The sequence below is a fragment of the Triturus cristatus genome, chromosome 6, assembly GCF_964204655.1.
Source record: "Triturus cristatus chromosome 6, aTriCri1.1, whole genome shotgun sequence".
In the NCBI taxonomy this organism is placed as follows: domain Eukaryota; kingdom Metazoa; phylum Chordata; class Amphibia; order Caudata; family Salamandridae; genus Triturus; species Triturus cristatus.
The window spans coordinates 100,939,121-100,961,221 of NC_140589.1; the positions used below are offsets into that span (position 1 = coordinate 100,939,121).

At 43.4% G+C, this 22,101-nt stretch overlaps 22 non-coding genes across 22 annotated transcripts; all 22 read right to left on the reverse strand.

The window, feature by feature from the left end:
• Positions 1 to 3,590: 3,590 nt before the first annotated feature.
• TRNAL-UAG (transfer RNA leucine (anticodon UAG)) lies at positions 3,591 to 3,673 on the reverse strand. The gene has a single exon. It is a non-coding gene; the product is annotated as a tRNA-Leu (tRNA).
• Positions 3,674 to 4,697: 1,024 nt separating this feature from the next.
• TRNAL-AAG (transfer RNA leucine (anticodon AAG)) lies at positions 4,698 to 4,780 on the reverse strand. The gene has a single exon. It is a non-coding gene; the product is annotated as a tRNA-Leu (tRNA).
• Positions 4,781 to 4,968: 188 nt separating this feature from the next.
• Positions 4,969 to 5,051, reverse strand: TRNAL-CAG (transfer RNA leucine (anticodon CAG)). The gene has a single exon. It is a non-coding gene; the product is annotated as a tRNA-Leu (tRNA).
• Positions 5,052 to 6,790: 1,739 nt separating this feature from the next.
• On the reverse strand, positions 6,791 to 6,873 carry TRNAL-AAG (transfer RNA leucine (anticodon AAG)). Its single transcript has one exon. It is a non-coding gene; the product is annotated as a tRNA-Leu (tRNA).
• A 186-nt stretch (positions 6,874 to 7,059) lies between these two features.
• Positions 7,060 to 7,142, reverse strand: TRNAL-CAG (transfer RNA leucine (anticodon CAG)). The gene has a single exon. It is a non-coding gene; the product is annotated as a tRNA-Leu (tRNA).
• Positions 7,143 to 7,774: 632 nt separating this feature from the next.
• On the reverse strand, positions 7,775 to 7,857 carry TRNAL-UAG (transfer RNA leucine (anticodon UAG)). Its single transcript has one exon. It is a non-coding gene; the product is annotated as a tRNA-Leu (tRNA).
• A 1,023-nt stretch (positions 7,858 to 8,880) lies between these two features.
• On the reverse strand, positions 8,881 to 8,963 carry TRNAL-AAG (transfer RNA leucine (anticodon AAG)). The gene has a single exon. It is a non-coding gene; the product is annotated as a tRNA-Leu (tRNA).
• Positions 8,964 to 9,149: 186 nt separating this feature from the next.
• TRNAL-CAG (transfer RNA leucine (anticodon CAG)) lies at positions 9,150 to 9,232 on the reverse strand. Its single transcript has one exon. It is a non-coding gene; the product is annotated as a tRNA-Leu (tRNA).
• Positions 9,233 to 9,864: 632 nt separating this feature from the next.
• On the reverse strand, positions 9,865 to 9,947 carry TRNAL-UAG (transfer RNA leucine (anticodon UAG)). Its single transcript has one exon. It is a non-coding gene; the product is annotated as a tRNA-Leu (tRNA).
• A 1,293-nt stretch (positions 9,948 to 11,240) lies between these two features.
• On the reverse strand, positions 11,241 to 11,323 carry TRNAL-CAG (transfer RNA leucine (anticodon CAG)). Its single transcript has one exon. It is a non-coding gene; the product is annotated as a tRNA-Leu (tRNA).
• A 1,735-nt stretch (positions 11,324 to 13,058) lies between these two features.
• TRNAL-AAG (transfer RNA leucine (anticodon AAG)) lies at positions 13,059 to 13,141 on the reverse strand. Its single transcript has one exon. It is a non-coding gene; the product is annotated as a tRNA-Leu (tRNA).
• Positions 13,142 to 13,327: 186 nt separating this feature from the next.
• On the reverse strand, positions 13,328 to 13,410 carry TRNAL-CAG (transfer RNA leucine (anticodon CAG)). Its single transcript has one exon. It is a non-coding gene; the product is annotated as a tRNA-Leu (tRNA).
• Positions 13,411 to 14,042: 632 nt separating this feature from the next.
• On the reverse strand, positions 14,043 to 14,125 carry TRNAL-UAG (transfer RNA leucine (anticodon UAG)). The gene has a single exon. It is a non-coding gene; the product is annotated as a tRNA-Leu (tRNA).
• Positions 14,126 to 15,416: 1,291 nt separating this feature from the next.
• On the reverse strand, positions 15,417 to 15,499 carry TRNAL-CAG (transfer RNA leucine (anticodon CAG)). Its single transcript has one exon. It is a non-coding gene; the product is annotated as a tRNA-Leu (tRNA).
• Positions 15,500 to 16,131: 632 nt separating this feature from the next.
• Positions 16,132 to 16,214, reverse strand: TRNAL-UAG (transfer RNA leucine (anticodon UAG)). The gene has a single exon. It is a non-coding gene; the product is annotated as a tRNA-Leu (tRNA).
• A 1,024-nt stretch (positions 16,215 to 17,238) lies between these two features.
• On the reverse strand, positions 17,239 to 17,321 carry TRNAL-AAG (transfer RNA leucine (anticodon AAG)). Its single transcript has one exon. It is a non-coding gene; the product is annotated as a tRNA-Leu (tRNA).
• A 186-nt stretch (positions 17,322 to 17,507) lies between these two features.
• TRNAL-CAG (transfer RNA leucine (anticodon CAG)) lies at positions 17,508 to 17,590 on the reverse strand. Its single transcript has one exon. It is a non-coding gene; the product is annotated as a tRNA-Leu (tRNA).
• Positions 17,591 to 18,222: 632 nt separating this feature from the next.
• TRNAL-UAG (transfer RNA leucine (anticodon UAG)) lies at positions 18,223 to 18,305 on the reverse strand. Its single transcript has one exon. It is a non-coding gene; the product is annotated as a tRNA-Leu (tRNA).
• A 1,293-nt stretch (positions 18,306 to 19,598) lies between these two features.
• Positions 19,599 to 19,681, reverse strand: TRNAL-CAG (transfer RNA leucine (anticodon CAG)). Its single transcript has one exon. It is a non-coding gene; the product is annotated as a tRNA-Leu (tRNA).
• A 632-nt stretch (positions 19,682 to 20,313) lies between these two features.
• Positions 20,314 to 20,396, reverse strand: TRNAL-UAG (transfer RNA leucine (anticodon UAG)). The gene has a single exon. It is a non-coding gene; the product is annotated as a tRNA-Leu (tRNA).
• A 1,028-nt stretch (positions 20,397 to 21,424) lies between these two features.
• Positions 21,425 to 21,507, reverse strand: TRNAL-AAG (transfer RNA leucine (anticodon AAG)). The gene has a single exon. It is a non-coding gene; the product is annotated as a tRNA-Leu (tRNA).
• Positions 21,508 to 21,693: 186 nt separating this feature from the next.
• Positions 21,694 to 21,776, reverse strand: TRNAL-CAG (transfer RNA leucine (anticodon CAG)). Its single transcript has one exon. It is a non-coding gene; the product is annotated as a tRNA-Leu (tRNA).
• Positions 21,777 to 22,101: the final 325 nt, after the last annotated feature.

Here is a 22,101-nt window from a genome sequence, read left to right on the forward strand (position 1 = left end):
CTGCATCCCAGGTCCCAGCTGCGGGCCACCTCTGACTTTCTGGTAATTCCTTGGTGTAGTCTACCCATAAATCAAGAAATAATATGGCGTCTAGGCCATGTTTATGATACATGAAGTACCCTGGAGTGTCCCTAGGAGGAATGGGAACAGCTTCTTCGAGTACCCCTTTTCTAGTTTTGATCTGTCTTAATTTCGAAAAGAGCGGCATATTGAGAACTGATCTGATACCTAATTTTGAACACGTTTAATACAACAAAACACAATAATGAACAGTCATTCACACCACAATATGCAGAACGTATTTAAAACATTTAACATTTTAACATTTAATGAACAACAATGATGGCCATTTAGGGAATTAATCACTAAGCATAATACTCGACACTAACTAGGTAATTCTGAATTATATACTAGACATACTTGATATACTGCTAAACAGTACAGATACACTGCTGAAACAGTGCAGACCGGATTTGTGTACCCAAACCCGTCTTGACCGGCACAAACTATGTGCACGTCAGAACGCCTCCCCGACAATGGTACTCACCGGGTAGCTCGGAACGGAAGGCCTCGGAACTGAACTGAACTGGACTTGAACCGGACTGGACTCGACTCGAAACTTCGGAACCTCGGAAACTGGTGGGCCTCTGTATACCTCGGATCTTGCTCTCTCAGCTAGGCTCTGGTCGGGATACTTCGCACTTCTCACCGCCTCGTCTGGGTGTTGATCGCAGCCTCAGTTACCCCCGCTCGGCAGGAGGGAGATACAGGAAATCCTGTGGGTACGCGTTGTTGTCCGTCCAGCTGTGGCAGGAGACCGGGCCTGCAACGCACCTCCGGCGCGTGAGATGAGAAAGTGTCCCTATTCGGGCGCCATATATGTGGTAAATAATTTAATTACCGGTACTTAATTTGATGCGGAAAATCTATAATAATAGCTCAGTAAAATAAGAGGCAGAATCCGTGGTATTAGAGGTTCGGAACGGGCTTTATTCCAAAATCAATTCGAATTGATGGACTCCATATTCCATCACCACGAAGGTTCAGGAAGTGAAGGACCAACTTTATTGACAAGTAATCATTTTTATACAATAGGCATTACAGTGAAACAGATGCAGGAGGCGTAACAGTTGATAACAAAGATAAAACATAAATGCGTAACTAAAATGGGTGTAACTGGGCGTAACTTAAAGAACGTCATCAGGTATGATGTCACAATAGGGTGGTTCCACGAAAGAATTTCGCAATGTCAGCAGAAATACTCGGCAGAGATGCGCGCGCAGCAGCATGACGTGTGATTGACGTGCAACTAGGGGGTGAAGGGGACTTGACATTTAGCTCTACATGTGGAGACAGAAGTCTGGGGGGTCAAGTCAACCTAATCCCAAATCATATCTAACATCCTATGTTTAAAGAACTATGTTATCCAAAAAGAAAGGTCTTTCGAACAAAATCTATTCTATACTGACTGTGAGTGCGTGTACAAGCGTCTAAGTGTCTACACTAGATGCGAGGGCAGAAATCTTCCATAGTAACAGGGCTATGAATTACTTGCATAAAGACAGAGAAGCCGGGCCCTTTGCTCGGTAGCTGGAAGAATGTTTACTTAAACTACTAGACAGGAATGCATTGGATAGGGAGCGGAGCAGATAATCTCGAAGGTGAAATACAGTTTTTGGCAGGCAACAGGCTGGAGTCAGGCACCGTTAGCCGCGCAGGGAATAGGACAAAGTTCATGGATACAGATGCAAGCTCAGGCTGGAGCTTTCAGAGACAGAAGGCAGGAAAAGGCTTAATGGCAGAATCAGGGCCTACTCGCCTGGACTGAAAAATGGGATAAATGAACCATATAAAGCCGGTGGCCTTTCATACTTAGAAATAGAGTATCCGGCCCATTTATGGCGGATCTGAAAGAGGACATGTTGACGGTGGACGCACAAGTGTTTGGGTCTTCATAACTGGAACTGGAGGGAACATACATGTACTTGTGATTTATACATGAAACCGTTGGGGTCCAAGATAGGGGACATAACTGATCATAAAAATCCATATTTCCACAGAGGCGTGAAATTCTGCATACCAACTTTGCACAGAAGGTATGTTTGTGGTTGTTTGGGGATGGGTGGGAGGTCAAGAGCAGGGAAAAGCAGATCTCCTTCACTACTAGACTACTCTTCTATGCCTCCCTGCCGTTCACTCACTTTGTTTTTGTTTCATTCTCTCCTTCCACAACACTCCTTCTCACTCACTCGCTCTATCACTTGTATTTTTGCCCTTGATCTGCATTCTATAGTGGAAACATCTCTTGAATGAAGCATCTGAAAATGACGTGACATAAAATTTAAAACCTCCTTATTGGAAACCTAAAACATCACAAGACTTAATGTAACCCATTTCTTTCATAAAAAAGATTTTTAAAGTACCCCACAAAAGAAATATAAAACACCACGAGTGCTAGAAGAATATTACATTAACGTTAAAGATAGAATAGGGCAAATGCATTTGCAGTTGAAACTGAAGTTTGGTACTTATTCAGATATTATTTACATTGCCAATTTTTAGCTGAGATTCTAAAGGAACTGAGAGAGAAAATGGAATTCAAGTTTTGTCAGAAGTAGGATTCGAACCCACGCCTCCAGGAGAGACTGCGGCCTTAACGCAGCGACTTAGACCACTCGGCCATCCTGACCCCATGCTGCTTTTTCATCTAAAGGGTGAGAAAGATATTAGGAACCAAAAAATGCACAGAGCTTAGGCCAATAGTGGCTAGAGCAAGAAAAAAACTCACTGCACTCTTCCAAGAAGACAATCCTATAAGCCACTGCGAGGGAAATGATCATATTTCTCAAGAAAATAATTAGAGTAAACACAGGACTGTCAGAAGTGGGATTTGAAACCACGCCTCCAGAGGAGACTGCGACCTGAACGCAGCGCCTTAGACCACTCGGCTATCCTGACTTGCTTTCCCAGCATCTTCCAGAGGCCAGACAGCCATGCAGGTGAGGTACTGAAAAGGAATGCCCTCAATTTATTTATCCTATTATATGCACTTCCAACAGATCTTTGAACAATCTGTACAGAGCAGGACCTATGGAGAACTCTTTAGAACTTTGAGGCGAACAAAGAGAAAGTGCTATTCACCAGCCACTTGAACGGCTCAAAGCTGCTTTGAAATTGAGACAATAGCCACCTCTTGGCTGGCTAAAGCAATTTCAACAAGGGATCTCAAAGTCACAACATAGGGTGGAGTATGTAAATTTAAGCAGCCCCTGATCAAAGCCCTGAGGAAATTGCTGTAAGTGTGCTGGAGTCCAGTTGTCTACCAGATGCATGGCATTCTTCCAAATTTGCAGGGCCCGTCTGGCCAGGGCATACAAGAGCATGACTCTTCCAGATGACCTCTTACATGGGTCCTATGCTCATTTGGTAAGGATTGCGCTTTGTCAGCAAGACGTTATAGAACCTAAATATATGAGAAACACCATCTCTCTTGACAAGAGGAGAACGGAATACCGTGCCAAGTGAAGACCAACAGATGCAACTTCCATCAGATGTTAACCTGATAAAGGAGATTAAATCTCCAAAAGGCATGTCAGAAGTGGGATTCGAACCCACGCCTCCAAAGGAGACTGTGGCCTAAACACAGCACCTTAGACCTCTCGGCCATCCTGACAGTATAGGCTTTTAAGAAATGAATAAAAGTTACTCAGAAACGTCTACCTCCATGCAAGCCTGAAATAATTTAAACCTTCAAACACAAGGTGCAACTTTATGCACAGGACAATAAACACAGAAGAACACATACGAAAGCACTTTATTTCACAGGTATACAGTTTTCATGCTTTTAGAACACCACATACCTCTCACCAGCTATTTAGGGTCCTGTATCCGACTCACAACATTTCCTTGCCTGCGACCTCTCTCTCTACACAAACAACTACAGCACAGGAAGTAGGAAGGCAATAGGTGGGGCAGTTTATGCAAATTTATGCTGCCAATGTGCCTTGCAGATTCATGCAGGATTTCTAGATCCTTGCTGGATACAAGAGAGTAGGCCTTGTTCCAGATAAACTATCCCTAGCAGGGAAAGTCTGAGCACAGGCACTCTTTTGCTCTTTAGCCCCTGGCCTGGGACTCACCCTCACTTGCTGAGGCGTGAAATTCTGCATACCAACTTTGCACAGAAGGTATGTTTGTGGTTGTTTGGGGATGGGTGGGAGGTCAAGAGCAGGGAAAAGCAGGTCTCCTTCACTACTAGACTACTCTTCTATGCCTCCCTGCTGTTCACTCACTCTGTCTTTGTTTCATTCTCTCCTTCCACAACACTCCTTCTCACTCACTTGCTCTATCACTTGTATTTTTGCCCTTGCTCTGCATTCTATAGTGGAAACATCTCTTGAATGAAGCATCTGAAAATGACGTGACATAAAATTTAAAACCTCCTTATTGGAAACCTAAAACATCACAAGACTTAATGTAACCCATTTCTTTCATAAAAAAGATTTTTAAAGTACCCCACAAAAGAAATATAAAACACCACGAGTGCTAGAAGAATATTACATTAACGTTAAAGATAGAATAGGGCAAATGCATTTGCAGTTGAAACTGAAGTTTGGTACTTATTCAGATATTATTTACATTGCCAATTTTTAGCTGAGATTCTGAAGGAACTGAGAGAGAAAATGGAATTCAAGTTTTGTCAGAAGTGGGATTTGAACCCACGCCTCCAGGAGAGACTGCGGCCTTAACGCAGCGCCTTAGACCACTCGGCCATCCTGACCCCATGCTGCTTTTTCATCTAAAGGGTGAGAAAGATATTAGGAACCAAAAAATGCACAGAGCTTAGGCCAATAGTGGCTAGAGCAAGAAAAAAACTCACTGCACTCTTCCAAGAAGACAATCCTATAAGCCACTGCGAGGGAAATGATCATATTTCTCAAGAAAAAAATTAGAGAAAAAACACAGGACTGTCAGAAGTGGGATTTGAACCCACGCCTCCAGAGGAGACTGCGATCTGAACGCAGCACCTTAGACCACTCGGCCATCCTGACTTGCTTTCCCAGCATCTTCCAGAGGCCAGACAGCCATGCAGGTGAGGTACTGAAAAGGAATGCCCTCAATTTATTTATCCTATTATATGCACTTCCAACAGATCTTTCAACAATCTGTACAGAGCAGGACCTATGGAGAACTCTTTAGAACTTTGAGGCGAACAAAGAGAAAGTGCTATTCACCAGCCACTTGAACGGCTCAAAGCTGCTTTGAAATTGAGACAATAGCCACCTCTTGGCTGGCTAAAGCAATTTCAACAAGGGATCTCAAAGTCACAACATAGGGTGGAGTATGCAAATTTAAGCAGCCCCTGATCAAAGCCCTGAGGAAATTGCTGTAAGTGTGCTGGAGTCCAGTTGTCTACCAGATGAATGGCATTCTTCCAAATTTACAGGGCCCGTCTGGCCAGGGCAGACAAGAGCATGACTCTTCCAGATGACCTCTTACATGGGTCCTATGCTCATTTGGTAAGGATTGCGCTTTGTCAGCAAGACGTTATAGAACCTAAATATATGAGAAACCCCATCTCTCTTGACAAGAGGAGAACGGAATAACGTGCCAAGTGAAGACCAACAGATGCAACTTCCATCAGATGTTAACCTGATAAAGGAGATTAAATCTCCAAAAGGAATGTCAGAAGTGGGATGCGAACCCACGCCTCCAAAGGAGACTGTGGCCTAAACACAGCGCCTTAGACCTCTCGGCCATCCTGACAGTATAGGCTTTTAAGAAATGAATAAAAGTTACTCAGAAACGTCCACCTCCATGCAAGCCTGAAATAATTTAAACCTTCAAACACAAGGTGCAACTTTATGCACAGGACAATAAACACAGAAGAACACATACGAAAGCACTTTATTTCACAGGTATACAGTTTTCATGCTTTTAGAACACCACATACCTCTCACCAGCTATTTAGGGTCCTGTATCCGACTCACAACATTTCCTTGCCTGCGACCTCTCTCTCTAGACAAACAACTACAGCACAGGAAGTAGGAAGGCAATAGGTGGGGCAGTTTATGCAAATTTATGCTGCCAATGTGCCTTGCAGATTCATGCAGGATTTCTAGATCCTTGCTGGATACAAGAGAGTAGGCCTTGTTCCAGATAAACTATCCCTAGCAGGGAAAGTCTGAGCACAGGCACTCTTTTGCTCTTTAGCCCCTGGCCTGGGACTCACCCTCACTTGCTGAGGCGTGAAATTCTGCATACCAACTTTGCACAGAAGGTATGTTTGTGGTTGTTTGGGGATGGGTGGGAGGTCAAGAGCAGGGAAAAGCAGGTCTCCTTCACTACTAGACTACTCTTCTATGCCTCCCTGCCGTTCACTCACTCTGTCTTTGTTTCATTCTCTCCTTCCACAACACTCCTTCTCACTCACTCGCTCTATCACTTGTATTTTTGCCCTTGCTCTGCTTTCTATAGTGGAAACATCTCTTGAATGAAGCATCTGAAAATGACGTGACATAAAATTTAAATCCTCCTTATTGGAAACCTAAAACATCACAAGACTTAATGTAACCCATTTCTTTCATAAGAAAGATTTTTAAAGTACCCCACAAAACAAATATAAAACACCACGAGTGCTAGAAGAATATTACATTAACGTTAAAGATAGAATAGGGCAAATGCATTTGCAGTTGAAACTGAAGTTTGGTACTTATTCAGATATTATTTACATTGCCAATTTTTAGCTGAGATTCTGAAGGAACTGAGAGAGAAAATGGAATTCAAGTTTTGTCAGAAGTGGGATTCGAACCCACGCCTCCAGGAGAGACTGCGGCCTTAACGCAGCACCTTAGACCACTCGGCCATCCTGACCCCATGCTGCTTTTTCATCTAAAGGGTGAAAAAGATATTAGGAACCAAAAAATGCACAGAGCTTAGGCCAATAGTGGCTAGAGCAAGAAAAAAACTCACTGCACTCTTCCAAGAAGACAATCCTATAAGCCACTGCGAGGGAAATGATCATATTCCTCAAGAAAAAAATTAAAGTAAACACAGGACTGTCAGAAGTGGGATTTGAACCCACGCCTCCAGAGGAGACTGCGACCTGAACGCAGCGCCTTAGACCACTCGGCCATCCTGACTTGCTTTCCCAGCATCTTCCAGAGGCCAGACAGCCATGCAGGTGAGGTACTGAAAAGGAATGCCCTCAATTTATTTATCCTATTATATGCACTTCCAACAGATCTTTGAACAATCTGTACAGAGCAGGACCTATGGAGAACTCTTTAGAACTTTGAGGCGAACAAAGAGAAAGTGCTATTCACCAGCCACTTGAACGGCTCAAAGCTGCTTTGAAATTGAGACAATAGCCACCTCTTGGCTGGCTAAAGCAATTTCAACAAGGGATCTCAAAGTCACAACATAGGGTGGAGTATGCAAATTTAAGCAGCCCCTGATCAAAGCCCTGAGGAAATTGCTGTAAGTGTGCTGGAGTCCAGTTGTCTACCAGATGAATGGCATTCTTCCAAATTTGCTGGGCCCGTCTGGCCAGGGCATACAAGAGCATGACTCTTCCAGATGACCTCTTACATGGGTCCTATGCTCATTTGGTAAGGATTGCGCTTTGTCAGCAAGACGTTATAGAACCTAAATATATGAGAAACCCCATCTCTCTTGACAAGAGGAGAACGGAATAACGTGCCAAGTGAAGACCAACAGATGCAACTTCCATCAGATGTTAACCTGATAAAGGAGATTAAATCTCCAAAAGGCATGTCAGAAGTGGGATTCGAACCCACGCCTCCAAAGGAGACTGTGGCCTAAACACAGCACCTTAGACCTCTCGGCCATCCTGACAGTATATGCTTTTAAGAAATGAATAAAAGTTACTCAGAAACGTCTACCTCAATGCATGCCTGAAATAATTTAAACCTTCAAACACAAGGTGCAACTTTATGCACAGGACAAGAAACACAGAAGAACACATACGAAAGCACTTTATTTCACAGGTATACAGTTTTCATGCTTTTAGAACACCACATACCTCTCACCAGCTATTTAGGGTCCTGTATCCGACTCACAACATTTCCTTGCCTGCGACCTCTCTCTCTACACAAACAACTACAGCACAGGAAGTAGGAAGGCAATAGGTGGGGCAGTTTATGCAAATTTATGCTGCCAATGTGCCTTGCAGATTCATGCAGGATTTCTAGATCCTTGCTGGATACAAGAGAGTAGGCCTTGTTCCAGATAAACTATCCCTAGCAGGGAAAGTCTGAGCACAGGCACTCTTTTGCTCTTTAGCCCCTGGCCTGGGACTCACCCTCACTTGCTGAGGCGTGAAATTCTGCATACCAACTTTGCACAGAAGGTATGTTTGTGGTTGTTTGGGGATGGGTGGGAGGTCAAGAGCAGGGAAAAGCAGGTCTCCTTCACTACTAGACTACTCTTCTATGCCTCCCTGCCGTTCACTCACTCTGTCTTTGTTTCATTCTCTCCTTCCACAACACTCCTTCTCACTCACTCGCTCTATCACTTGTATTTTTGCCCTTGCTCTGCATTCTATAGTGGAAACATCTCTTGAATGAAGCATCTGAAAATGACGTGACATAAAATTTAAAACCTCCTTATTGGAAACCTAAAACATCACAAGACTTAATGTAACCCATTTCTTTCATAAAAAAGATTTTTAAAGTACCCCACAAAACAAATATAAAACACCACGAGTGCTAGAAGAATATTACATTTACGTTAAAGATAGAATAGGGCAAATGCATTTGCAGTTGAAACTGAAGTTTGGTACTTATTCAGATATTATATACATTGCCAATTTTTAGCTGAGATTCTAAAGGAACTGAGGAGAAAATGGAATTCAAGTTTTGTCAGAAGTGGGATTCGAACCCACGCCTCCAGGAGAGACTGCGGCCTTAACGCAGCGCCTTAGACCACTCAGCCATCCTGACCCCATGCTACTTTTTCATCTAAAGGGTGAGAAAGATATTAGGAACCAAAAAATGCACAGAGCTTAGGCCAATAGTGGCTAGAGCAAGAAAAAAACTCACTGCACTCTTCCAAGAAGACAATCCTATAAGCCACTGCGAGGGAAATGATCATATTTCTCAAGAAAAAAATTAGAGTAAACACAGGACTGTCAGAAGTGGGATTTGAACCCACGCCTCCAGAGGAGACTGCGACCTGAACGCAGCGCCTTAGACCACTCGGCCATCCTGACTTGCTTTCCCAGCATCTTCCAGAGGCCAGACAGCCATGCAGGTGAGGTACTGAAAAGGAATGCCCTCAATTTATTTATCCTATTATATGCACTTCCAACAGATCTTTGAACAATCTGTACAGAGCAGGACCTATGGAGAACTCTTTAGAACTTTGAGGCGAACAAAGAGAAAGTGCTATTCACCAGCCACTTGAACGGCTCAAAGCTGCTTTGAAATTGAGACAATAGCCACCTCTTGGCTGGCTAAAGCAATTTCAACAAGGGATCTCAAAGTCACAACATAGGGTGGAGTATGCAAATTTAAGCAGCCCCTGATCAAAGCCCTGAGGAAATTGCTGTAAGTGTGCTGGAGTCCAGTTGTCTACCAGATGAATGGCATTCTTCCAAATTTGCAGGGCCCGTCTGGCCAGGGCATACAAGAGCATGACTCTTCCAGATGACCTCTTACATGGGTCCTATGCTCATTTGGTAAGGATTGCGCTTTGTCAGCAAGACGTTATAGAACCTAAATATATGAGAAACCCCATCTCTCTTGACAAGAGGAGAACGGAATAACGTGCCAAGTGAAGACCAACAGATGCAACTTCCATCAGATGTTAACCTGATAAAGAAGATTAAATCTCCAAAAGGCATGTCAGAAGTGGGATTCGAACCCACACCTCCAAAGGAGACTGTGGCCTAAACACAGCGCCTTAGACCCCTCGGCCATCCTGACAGTATAGGCTTTTAAGAAATGAATAAAAGTTACTCAGAAACGTCTACCTCCATGCAAGCCTGAAATAATTTAAACCTTCAAACACAAGGTGCAACTTTATGCACAGGACAATAAACACAGAAGAACACATACGAAAGCACTTTATTTCACAGGTATACAGTTTTCATGCTTTTAGAACACCACATACCTCTCACCAGCTATTTAGGGTCCTGTATCCGACTCACAACATTTCCTTGCCTGCGACCTCTCTCTCTACACAAACAACTACAGCACAGGAAGTAGGAAGGCAATAGGTGGGGCAGTTTATGCAAATTTATGCTGCCAATGTGCCTTGCAGATTCATGCAGGATTTCTAGATCCTTGCTGGATACAAGAGAGTAGGCCTTGTTCCAGATAAACTATCCCTAGCAGGGAAAGTCTGAGCACAGGCACTCTTTTGCTCTTTAGCCCCTGGCCTGGGACTCACCCTCACTTGCTGAGGCGTGAAATTCTGCATACCAACTTTGCACAGAAGGTATGTTTGTGGTTGTTTGGGGATGGGTGGGAGGTCAAGAGCAGGGAAAAGCAGGTCTCCTTCACTACTAGACTACTCTTCTATGCCTCTCTCCCGTTCACTCACTCTGTCTTTGTTTCATTCTCTCCTTCCACAACACTCCTTCTCACTCACTCGCTCTATCACTTGTATTTTTGCCCTTGCTCTGCATTCTATAGTGGAAACATCTCTTGAATGAAGCATCTGAAAATGACGTGACATAAAATTTAAAACCTCCTTATCGGAAACCTAAAACATCACAAGACTTAATGTAACCCATTTCTTTCATAAAAAAGATTTTTAAAGTACCCCACAAAACAAATATAAAACACCACGAGTGCTAGAAGAATATTACATTAACGTTAAAGATAGAATAGGGCAAATGCATTTGCAGTTGAAACTGAAGTTTGGTACTTATTCAGATATTATTTACATTGCCAATTTTTAGCTGAGATTCTTAAGGAACTGAGAGAGAAAATGGAATTCAAGTTTTGTCAGAAGTGGGATTCGAACCCACGCCTCCAGGAGAGACTGCAGACTTAACGCAGCGCCTTAGACCACTCGGCCATACTGACCCCATGCTGCTTTATCATCTAAAGGGTGAGAAAGATATTAGGAACCAAAAAATGCACAGAGCTGAGGGCAATAGTGGCTAGAGCAAGAAAAAAACTCACTGCACTCTTCCAAGAAGACAATCCTATAAGCCACTGCGAGGGAAATGATCATATTTCTCAAGAAAATAATTAGAGTAAACACAGGACTGTCAGAAGTGGGATTTGAACCCACGCCTCCAGAGGAGACTGCGACCTGAACGCAGCGCCTTAGACCACTCGGCCATCCTGACTTGCTTTCCCAGCATCTTCCAGAGGCCAGACAGCCATGCAGGTGAGGTACTGAAAAGGAATGCCCTCAATTTATTTATCCTATTATATGCACTTCCAACAGATCTTTGAACAATCTGTACAGAGCAGGACCTATGGAGAACTCTTTAGAACTTTGAGGCGAACAAAGAGAAAGTGCTATTCACCAGCCACTTGAACGGCTCAAAGCTGCTTTGAAATTGAGACAATAGCCACCTCTTGGCTGGCTAAAGCAATTTCAACAAGGGATCTCAAAGTCACAACATAGGGTGGAGTATGCAAATTTAAGCAGCCCCTGATCAAAGCCCTAAGGAAATTGCTGTAAGTGTGCTGGAGTCCAGTTGTCTACCAGATGCATGGCATTCTTCCAAATTTGCAGGGCCCGTCTGGCCAGGGCATACAAGAGCATGACTCTTCCAGATGACCTCTTACATGGGTCCTATGCTCATTTGGTAAGGATTGCGCTTTGTCAGCAAGACGTTATAGAACCTAAATATATGAGAAACCCCATCTCTCTTGACAAGAGGAGAACGGAATAACGTGCCAGGTGAAGACCAACAGATGCAACTTCCATCAGATGTTAACCTGATAAAGGAGATTAAATCTCCAAAAGGAAAGTCAGAAGTGGAATTCGAACCCACGCCTCCAAAGGAGACTGTGGCCTAAACACAGCACCTTAGACCTCTCGGCCATCCTGACAGTATAGGCTTTTAAGAAATGAATAAAAGTTACTCAGAAACGTCTACCTCCATGCAAGCCTGAAATAATTTAAACATTCAAACACAAGGTATGCACAGGACAATAAACACAGAAGAACACATACGAAAGCACTTTATTTCACAGGTATACAGTTTTCATGCTTTTAGAACACCACATACCTCTCACCAGCTATTTAGGGTCCTGTATCCGACTCACAACATTTCCTTGCCTGCGACCTCTCTCTCTACACAAACAACTACAGCACAGGAAGTAGGAAGGCAATAGGTGGGGCAGTTTATGCAAATTTATGCTGCCAATGTGCCTTGCAGATTCATGCAGGATTTCTAGATCCTTGCTGGATACAAGAGAGTAGGCCTTGTTCCAGATAAACTATCCCTAGCAGGGAAAGTCTGAGCACAGGCACTCTTTTGCTCTTTAGCCCCTGGCCTGGGACTCACCCTCACTTGCTGAGGCGTGAAATTCTGCATACCAACTTTTCACAGAAGGTATGTTTGTGGTTGTTTGGGGATGGGTGGGAGGTCAAGAGCAGGGAAAAGCAGGTCTCCTTCACTACTAGACTCCTCTTCTATGCCTCCCTGCCGTTCACTCACTCTGTCTTTGTTTCATTCTCTCCTTCCACAACACTCCTTCTCACTCACTCGCTCGCTCTATCACTTGTATTTTTGCCCTTGCTCTGCATTCTATAGTGGAAACATCTCTTGAATGAAGCATCTGAAAATGACGTGACATAAAATTTAAAACCTCCTTATTGGAAACCTAAAACATCACAAGACTTAATGTAACCCATTTCTTTCATAAAAAAGATTTTTAAAGTACCCCACAAAACAAATATAAAACACCACGAGTGCTAGAAGAATATTACATTAACGTTAAAGATAGAATAGGGCAAATGCATTTGCAGTTGAAACTGAAGTTTGGTACTTATTCAGATATTATTTACATTGCCAATTTTTAGCTGAGATTCTAAAGGAACTGAGAGAGAAAATGGAATTCAAGTTTTGTCAGAAGTGGGATTCGAACCCACGCCTCCAGGAGAGACTGCAGCCTTAACGCAGCGCCTTAGACCACTCGGCCATCCTGACCCCATGCTGCTTTTTCATCTAAAGGGTGAGAAAGATATTAGGAACCAAAAAATGCACAGAGATGAGGGCAATAGTGGCTAGAGCAAGAAAAAAACTCACTGCACTCTTCCAAGAAGACAATCCTATAAGCCACTGCGAGGGGAATGATCATATTTCTCAAGAAAATAATTAGAGTAAACACAGGACTGTCAGAAGTGGGATTTGAACCCACGCCTCCAGAGGAGACTGCGACCTGAACGCAGCGCCTTAGACCACTCGGCCATCCTGACTTGCTTTCCCAGCATCTTCCAGAGGCCAGACAGCCATGCAGGTGAGGTACTGAAAAGGAATGCCCTCAATTTATTTATCCTATTATATGCACTTCCAACAGATCTTTGAACAATCTGTACAGAGCAGGACCTATGGAGAACTCTTTAGAACTTTGAGGCGAACAAAGAGAAAGTGCTATTCACCAGCCACTTGAACGGCTCAAAGCTGCTTTGAAATTGAGACAATAGCCACCTCTTGGCTGGTTAAAGCAATTTCAACAAGGGATCTCAAAGTCACAACATAGGGTGGAATATGCAAATTTAAGCAGCCCCTGATCAAAGCCCTAAGGAAATTGCTGTAAGTGTGCTGGAGTCCAGTTGTCTACCAGATGCATGGCATTCTTCCAAATTTTCAGGGCCCGTCTGGCCAGGGCATACAAGAGCATGACTCTTCCAGATGACCTCTTACATGGGTCCTATGCTCATTTGGTAAGGATTGCGCTTTGTCAGCAAGACGTTATAGAACCTAAATATATGAGAAACCCCATCTCTCTTGACAAGAGGAGAATGGAATAACGTGCCAAGTGAAGACCAACAGATGCAACTTCCATCAGATGTTAACCTGATAAAGGAGATTAAATCTCCAAAAGGCATGTCAGAAGTGGGATTCGAACCCACGCCTCCAAAGGAGACTGTGGCCTAAACACAGCGCCTTAGACCTCTCGGCCATCCTGACAGTATAGGCTTTTAAGAAATGAATAAAAGTTACTCAGAAACGTCTACCTCCATGCAAGCCTGAAATAATTTAAACCTTCAAACACAAGGTGCAACTTTATGCACAGGACAATAAACACAGAAGAACACATACGAAAGCACTTTATTTCACAGGTATACAGTTTTCATGCTTTTAGAACACCATATACCTCTCACCAGCTATTTAGGGTCCTGTATCCGACTCACAACATTTCCTTGCCTGCGACCTCTCTCTCTACACAAACAACTACAGCACAGGAAGTAGGAAGGCAATAGGTGGGGCAGTTTATGCAAATTTATGCTGCCAATGTGCCTTGCAGATTCATGCAGGATTTCTAGATCCTTGCTGGATACAAGAGAGTAGGCCTTGTTCCAGATAAACTATCCCTAGCAGGGAAAGTCTGAGCACAGGCACTCTTTTGCTCTTTAGCCCCTGGCCTGGGACTCACCCTCACTTGCTGAGGCGTGAAATTCTGCATACTAACTTTGCACAGAAGGTATGTTTGTGGTTGTTTGGGGATGGGTGGGAGGTCAAGAGCAGGGAAAAGCAGGTCTCCTTCACTAGTAGACTACTCTTCTATGCCTCCCTGCCGTTCACTCACTCTGTCTTTGTTTCATTCTCTCCTTCCACAACACTCCTTCTCACTCACTCGCTCTATCACTTGTATTTTTGCCCTTGCTCTGCATTCTATAGTGGAAACATCTCTTGAATGAAGCATCTGAAAATGACGTGACATAAAATTTAAAACCTCCTTATTGGAAACCTAAAACATCACAAGACTTAATGTAACCCATTTCTTTCATAAAAAAGATTTTTAAAGTACCCCACAAAACAAATATAAAACACCACGAGTGCTAGAAGAATATTACATTAACGTTAAAGATAGAATAGGGCAAATGCATTTGCAGTTGAAACTGAAGTTTGGTACTTATTCAGATATTGTTTACATTGCCAATTTTTAGCTGAGATTCTAAAGGAACTGAGAGAGAAAATGGAATTCAAGTTGTCAGAAGTGGGATTAGAACCCACGCCTCCAGGAGAGACTGCGGCCTTAACGCAGCGCCTTAGACCACTCGGCCATCCTGACCCCATGCTGCTTTTTCATCTAAAGGGTGAGAAAGATATTAGGAACCAAAAAATGCACAGAGCTTAGGCCAATAGTGGCTAGAGCAAGAAAAAAACTCACTGCACTCTTCCAAGAAGACAATCCTATAAGCCACTGCGAGGGAAATGATCATATTTCTCAAGAAAAAAATTAGAGTAAACACAGGACTGTCAGAAGTGGGATTTGAACCCACGCCTCCAGAGGAGACTGCGACCTGAACACAGCACCTTAGACCACTCGGCCATCCTGACTTGCTTTCCCAGCATCTTCCAGAGGCCAGACAGCCATGCAGGTGAGGTACTGAAAAGGAATGCCCTCAATTTATTTATCCTATTATATGCACTTCCAACAGATCTTTGAACAATCTGTACAGAGCAGGACCTATGGAGAACTCTTTAGAACTTTGAGGCGAACAAAGAGAAAGTGCTATTCACCAGCCACTTGAACGGCTCAAAGCTGCTTTGAAATTGAGACAATAGCCACCTCTTGGCTGGCTAAAGCAATTTCAACAAGGGATCTCAAAGTCACAACATAGGGTGGAGTATGCAAATTTAAGCAGCCCCTGATCAAAGCCCTGAGGAAATTGCTGTAAGTGTGCTGGAGTCCAGTTGTCTACCAGATGAATGGCATTCTTCCAAATTTGCTGGGCCCGTCTGGCCAGGGCATACAAGAGCATGACTCTTCCAGATGACCTCTTACATGGGTCCTATGCTCATTTGGTAAGGATTGCGCTTTGTCAGCAAGACGTTATAGAACCTAAATATATGAGAAACCCCATCTCTCTTGACAAGAGGAGAACGGAATAACGTGCCAAGTGAAGACCAACAGATGCAACTTCCATCAGATGTTAACCTGATAAAGGAGATTAAATCTCCAAAAGGCATGTCAGAAGTGGGATTCGAACCCACGCCTCCAAAGGAGACTGTGGCCTAAACACAGCGCCTTAGACCTCTCGGCCATCCTGACAGTATATGCTTTTAAGAAATGAATAAAAGTTACTCAGAAACGTCTACCTCAATGCAAGCCTGAAATAATTTAAACCTTCAAACACAAAGTGCAACTTTATGCACAGGACAATAAACACAGAAGAACACATACGAAAGCACTTTATTTCACAGGTATACAGTTTTCATGCTTTTAGAACACCACATACCTCTCACCAGCTATTTAGGGTCCTGTATCCGACTCACAACATTTCCTTGCCTGCGACCTCTCTCTCTACACAAACAACTACAGCACAGGAAGTAGGAAGGCAATAGGTGGGGCAGTTTATGCAAATTTATGCTGCCAATGTGCCTTGCAGATTCATGCAGGATTTCTAGATCCTTGCTGGATACAAGAGAGTAGGCCTTGTTCCAGATAAACTATCCCTAGCAGGGAAAGTCTGAGCACAGGCACTCTTTTGCTCTTTAGCCCCTGGCCTGGGACTCACCCTCACTTGGTGAGGCGTGAAATTCTGCATACCAATTTTGCACAGAAGGTATGTTTGTGGTTGTTTGGGGATGGGTGGGAGGTCAAGAGCAGGGAAAAGCAGGTCTCCTTCACTACTAGACTCCTCTTCTATGCCTCCCTGCCGTTCACTCACTCTGTCTTTGTTTCATTCTCTCCTTCCACAACACTCCTTCTCACTCACTCGCTCTATCACTTGTATTTTTGCCCTTGCTCTGCATTCTATAGTGGAAACATCTCTTGAATGAAGCATCTGAAAATGACGTGACATAAAATTTAAAACCTCCTTATTGGAAACCTAAAACATCACAAGACTTAATGTAACCCATTTCTTTCATAAAAAAGATTTTTAAAGTACCCCACAAAACAAATATAAAACACCACAAGTGCTAGAAGAATATTACATTAACGTTAAAGATAGAATAGGGCAAATGCATTTGCAGTTGAAACTGAAGTTTGGTACTTATTCAGATATTATTTACATTGCCAATTTTTAGCTGAGATTCTAAAGGAACTGAGAGAGAAAATGGAATTCAAGTTTTGTCAGAAGTGGGATTCGAACCCACGCCTCCAGGAGAGACTGCAGCCTTAACGCAGCGCCTTAGACCACTCGGCCATCCTGACCCCATGCTGCTTTTTCATCTAAAGGGTGAGAAAGATATTAGGAACCAAAAAATGCACAGAGATGAGGGCAATAGTGGCTAGAGCAAGAAAAAAACTCACTGCACTCTTCCAAGAAGACAATCCTATAAGCCACTGCGAGGGGAATGATCATATTTCTCAAGAAAATAATTAGAGTAAACACAGGACTGTCAGAAGTGGGATTTGAACCCACGCCTCCAGAGGAGACTGCGACCTGAACGCAGCGCCTTAGACCACTCGGCCATCCTGACTTGCTTTCCCAGCATCTTCCAGAGGCCAGACAGCCATGCAGGTGAGGTACTGAAAAGGAATGCCCTCAATTTATTTATCCTATTATATGCACTTCCAACAGATCTTTGAACAATCTGTACAGAGCAGGACCTATGGAGAACTCTTTAGAACTTTGAGGCGAACAAAGAGAAAGTGCTATTCACCAGCCACTTGAACGGCTCAAAGCTGCTTTGAAATTGAGACAATAGCCACCTCTTGGCTGGCTAAAGCAATTTCAACAAGGGATCTCAAAGTCACAACATAGGGTGGAATATGCAAATTTAAGCAGCCCCTGATCAAAGCCCTAAGGAAATTGCTGTAAGTGTGCTGGAGTCCAGTTGTCTACCAGATGCATGGCATTCTTCCAAATTTTCAGGGCCCGTCTGGCCAGGGCATACAAGAGCATGACTCTTCCAGATGACCTCTTACATGGGTCCTATGCTCATTTGGTAAGGATTGCGCTTTGTCAGCAAGACGTTATAGAACCTAAATATATGAGAAACCCCATCTCTCTTGACAAGAGGAGAATGGAATAACGTGCCAAGTGAAGACCAACAGATGCAACTTCCATCAGATGTTAACCTGATAAAGGAGATTAAATCTCCAAAAGGCATGTCAGAAGTGGGATTCGAACCCACGCCTCCAAAGGAGACTGTGGCCTAAACACAGCGCCTTAGACCTCTCGGCCATCCTGACAGTATAGGCTTTTAAGAAATGAATAAAAGTTACTCAGAAACGTCTACCTCCATGCAAGCCTGAAATAATTTAAACCTTCAAACACAAGGTGCAACTTTATGCACAGGACAATAAACACAGAAGAACACATACGAAAGCACTTTATTTCACAGGTATACAGTTTTCATGCTTTTAGAACACCATATACCTCTCACCAGCTATTTAGGGTCCTGTATCCGACTCACAACATTTCCTTGCCTGCGACCTCTCTCTCTACACAAACAACTACAGCACAGGAAGTAGGAAGGCAATAGGTGGGGCAGTTTATGCAAATTTATGCTGCCAATGTGCCTTGCAGATTCATGCAGGATTTCTAGATCCTTGCTGGATACAAGAGAGTAGGCCTTGTTCCAGATAAACTATCCCTAGCAGGGAAAGTCTGAGCACAGGCACTCTTTTGCTCTTTAGCCCCTGGCCTGGGACTCACCCTCACTTGCTGAGGCGTGAAATTCTGCATACTAACTTTGCACAGAAGGTATGTTTGTGGTTGTTTGGGGATGGGTGGGAGGTCAAGAGCAGGGAAAAGCAGGTCTCCTTCACTAGTAGACTACTCTTCTATGCCTCCCTGCCGTTCACTCACTCTGTCTTTGTTTCATTCTCTCCTTCCACAACACTCCTTCTCACTCACTCGCTCTATCACTTGTATTTTTGCCCTTGCTCTGCATTCTATAGTGGAAACATCTCTTGAATGAAGCATCTGAAAATGACGTGACATAAAATTTAAAACCTCCTTATTGGAAACCTAAAACATCACAAGACTTAATGTAACCCATTTCTTTCATAAAAAAGATTTTTAAAGTACCCCACAAAACAAATATAAAACACCACGAGTGCTAGAAGAATATTACATTAACGTTAAAGATAGAATAGGGCAAATGCATTTGCAGTTGAAACTGAAGTTTGGTACTTATTCAGATATTGTTTACATTGCCAATTTTTAGCTGAGATTCTAAAGGAACTGAGAGAGAAAATGGAATTCAAGTTTTGTCAGAAGTGGGATTAGAACCCACGCCTCCAGGAGAGACTGCGGCCTTAACGCAGCGCCTTAGACCACTCGGCCATCCTGACCCCATGCTGCTTTTTCATCTAAAGGGTGAGAAAGATATTAGGAACCAAAAAATGCACAGAGCTTAGGCCAATAGTGGCTAGAGCAAGAAAAAAACTCACTGCACTCTTCCAAGAAGACAATCCTATAAGCCACTGCGAGGGAAATGATCATATTTCTCAAGAAAAAAATTAGAGTAAACACAGGACTGTCAGAAGTGGGATTTGAACCCACGCCTCCAGAGGAGACTGCGACCTGAACACAGCACCTTAGACCACTCGGCCATCCTGACTTGCTTTCCCAGCATCTTCCAGAGGCCAGACAGCCATGCAGGTGAGGTACTGAAAAGGAATGCCCTCAATTTATTTATCCTATTATATGCACTTCCAACAGATCTTTGAACAATCTGTACAGAGCAGGACCTATGGAGAACTCTTTAGAACTTTGAGGCGAACAAAGAGAAAGTGCTATTCACCAGCCACTTGAACGGCTCAAAGCTGCTTTGAAATTGAGACAATAGCCACCTCTTGGCTGGCTAAAGCAATTTCAACAAGGGATCTCAAAGTCACAACATAGGGTGGAGTATGCAAATTTAAGCAGCCCCTGATCAAAGCCCTGAGGAAATTGCTGTAAGTGTGCTGGAGTCCAGTTGTCTACCAGATGAATGGCATTCTTCCAAATTTGCTGGGCCCGTCTGGCCAGGGCATACAAGAGCATGACTCTTCCAGATGACCTCTTACATGGGTCCTATGCTCATTTGGTAAGGATTGCGCTTTGTCAGCAAGACGTTATAGAACCTAAATATATGAGAAACCCCATCTCTCTTGACAAGAGGAGAACGGAATAACGTGCCAAGTGAAGACCAACAGATGCAACTTCCATCAGATGTTAACCTGATAAAGGAGATTAAATCTCCAAAAGGCATGTCAGAAGTGGGATTCGAACCCACGCCTCCAAAGGAGACTGTGGCCTAAACACAGCGCCTTAGACCTCTCGGCCATCCTGACAGTATATGCTTTTAAGAAATGAATAAAAGTTACTCAGAAACGTCTACCTCAATGCAAGCCTGAAATAATTTAATCCTTCAAACACAAGGTGCAACTTTATGCACAGGACAATAAACACAGAAGAACACATACGAAAGCACTTTATTTCACAGGTATACAGTTTTCATGCTTTTAGAACACCACATACCTCTCACCAGCTATTTAGGGTCCTGTATCCGACTCACAACATTTCCTTGCCTGCGACCTCTCTCTCTACACAAACAACTACAGCACAGGAAGTAGGAAGGCAATAGGTGGGGCAGTTTATGCAAATTTATGCTGCCAATGTGCCTTGCAGATTCATGCAGGATTTCTAGATCCTTGCTGGATACAAGAGAGTAGGCCTTGTTCCAGATAAACTATCCCTAGCAGGGAAAGTCTGAGCACAGGCACTCTTTTGCTCTTTAGCCCCTGGCCTGGGACTCACCCTCACTTGCTGAGGCGTGAAATTCTGCATACCAATTTTGCACAGAAGGTATGTTTGTGGTTGTTTGGGGATGGGTGGGAGGTCAAGAGCAGGGAAAAGCAGGTCTCCTTCACTACTAGACTCCTCTTCTATGCCTCCCTGCCGTTCACTCACTCTGTCTTTGTTTCATTCTCTCCTTCCACAACACTCCTTCTCACTCACTCGCTCGCTCTATCACTTGTATTTTTGCCCTTGCTCTGCATTCTATAGTGGAAACATCTCTTGAATGAAGCATCTGAAAATGACGTGACATAAAATTTAAAACCTCCTTATTGGAAACCTAAAACATCACAAGACTTAATGTAACCCATTTCTTTCATAAAAAAGATTTTTAAAGTACCCCACAAAACAAATATAAAACACCACGAGTGCTAGAAGAATATTACATTAACGTTAAAGATAGAATAGGGCAAATGCATTTGCAGTTGAAACTGAAGTTTGGTACTTATTCAGATATTATTTACATTGCCAATTTTTAGCTGAGATTCTAAAGGAACTGAGAGAGAAAATGGAACTCAAGTTTTGTCAGAAGTGGGATTCGAACCCACGCCTCCAGGAGAGACTGCAGCCTTAACGCAGCGCCTTAGACCACTCGGCCATCCTGACCCCATGCTGCTTTTTCATCTAAAGGGTGAGAAAGATATTAGGAACCAAAAAATGCACAGAGATGAGGGCAATAGTGGCTAGAGCAAGAAAAAAACTCACTGCACTCTTCCAAGAAGACAATCCTATAAGCCACTGCGAGGGGAATGATCATATTTCTCAAGAAAATAATTAGAGTAAACACAGGACTGTCAGAAGTGGGATTTGAACCCACGCCTCCAGAGGAGACTGCGACCTGAACGCAGCGCCTTAGACCACTCGGCCATCCTGACTTGCTTTCCCAGCATCTTCCAGAGGCCAGACAGCCATGCAGGTGAGGTACTGAAAAGGAATGCCCTCAATTTATTTATCCTATTATATGCACTTCCAACAGATCTTTGAACAATCTGTACAGAGCAGGACCTATGGAGAACTCTTTAGAACTTTGAGGCGAACAAAGAGAAAGTGCTATTCACCAGCCACTTGAACGGCTCAAAGCTGCTTTGAAATTGAGACAATAGCCACCTCTTGGCTGGCTAAAGCAATTTCAACAAGGGATCTCAAACTCACAACATAGGGTGGAGTATGCAAATTTAAGCAGCCCCTGATCAAAGCCCT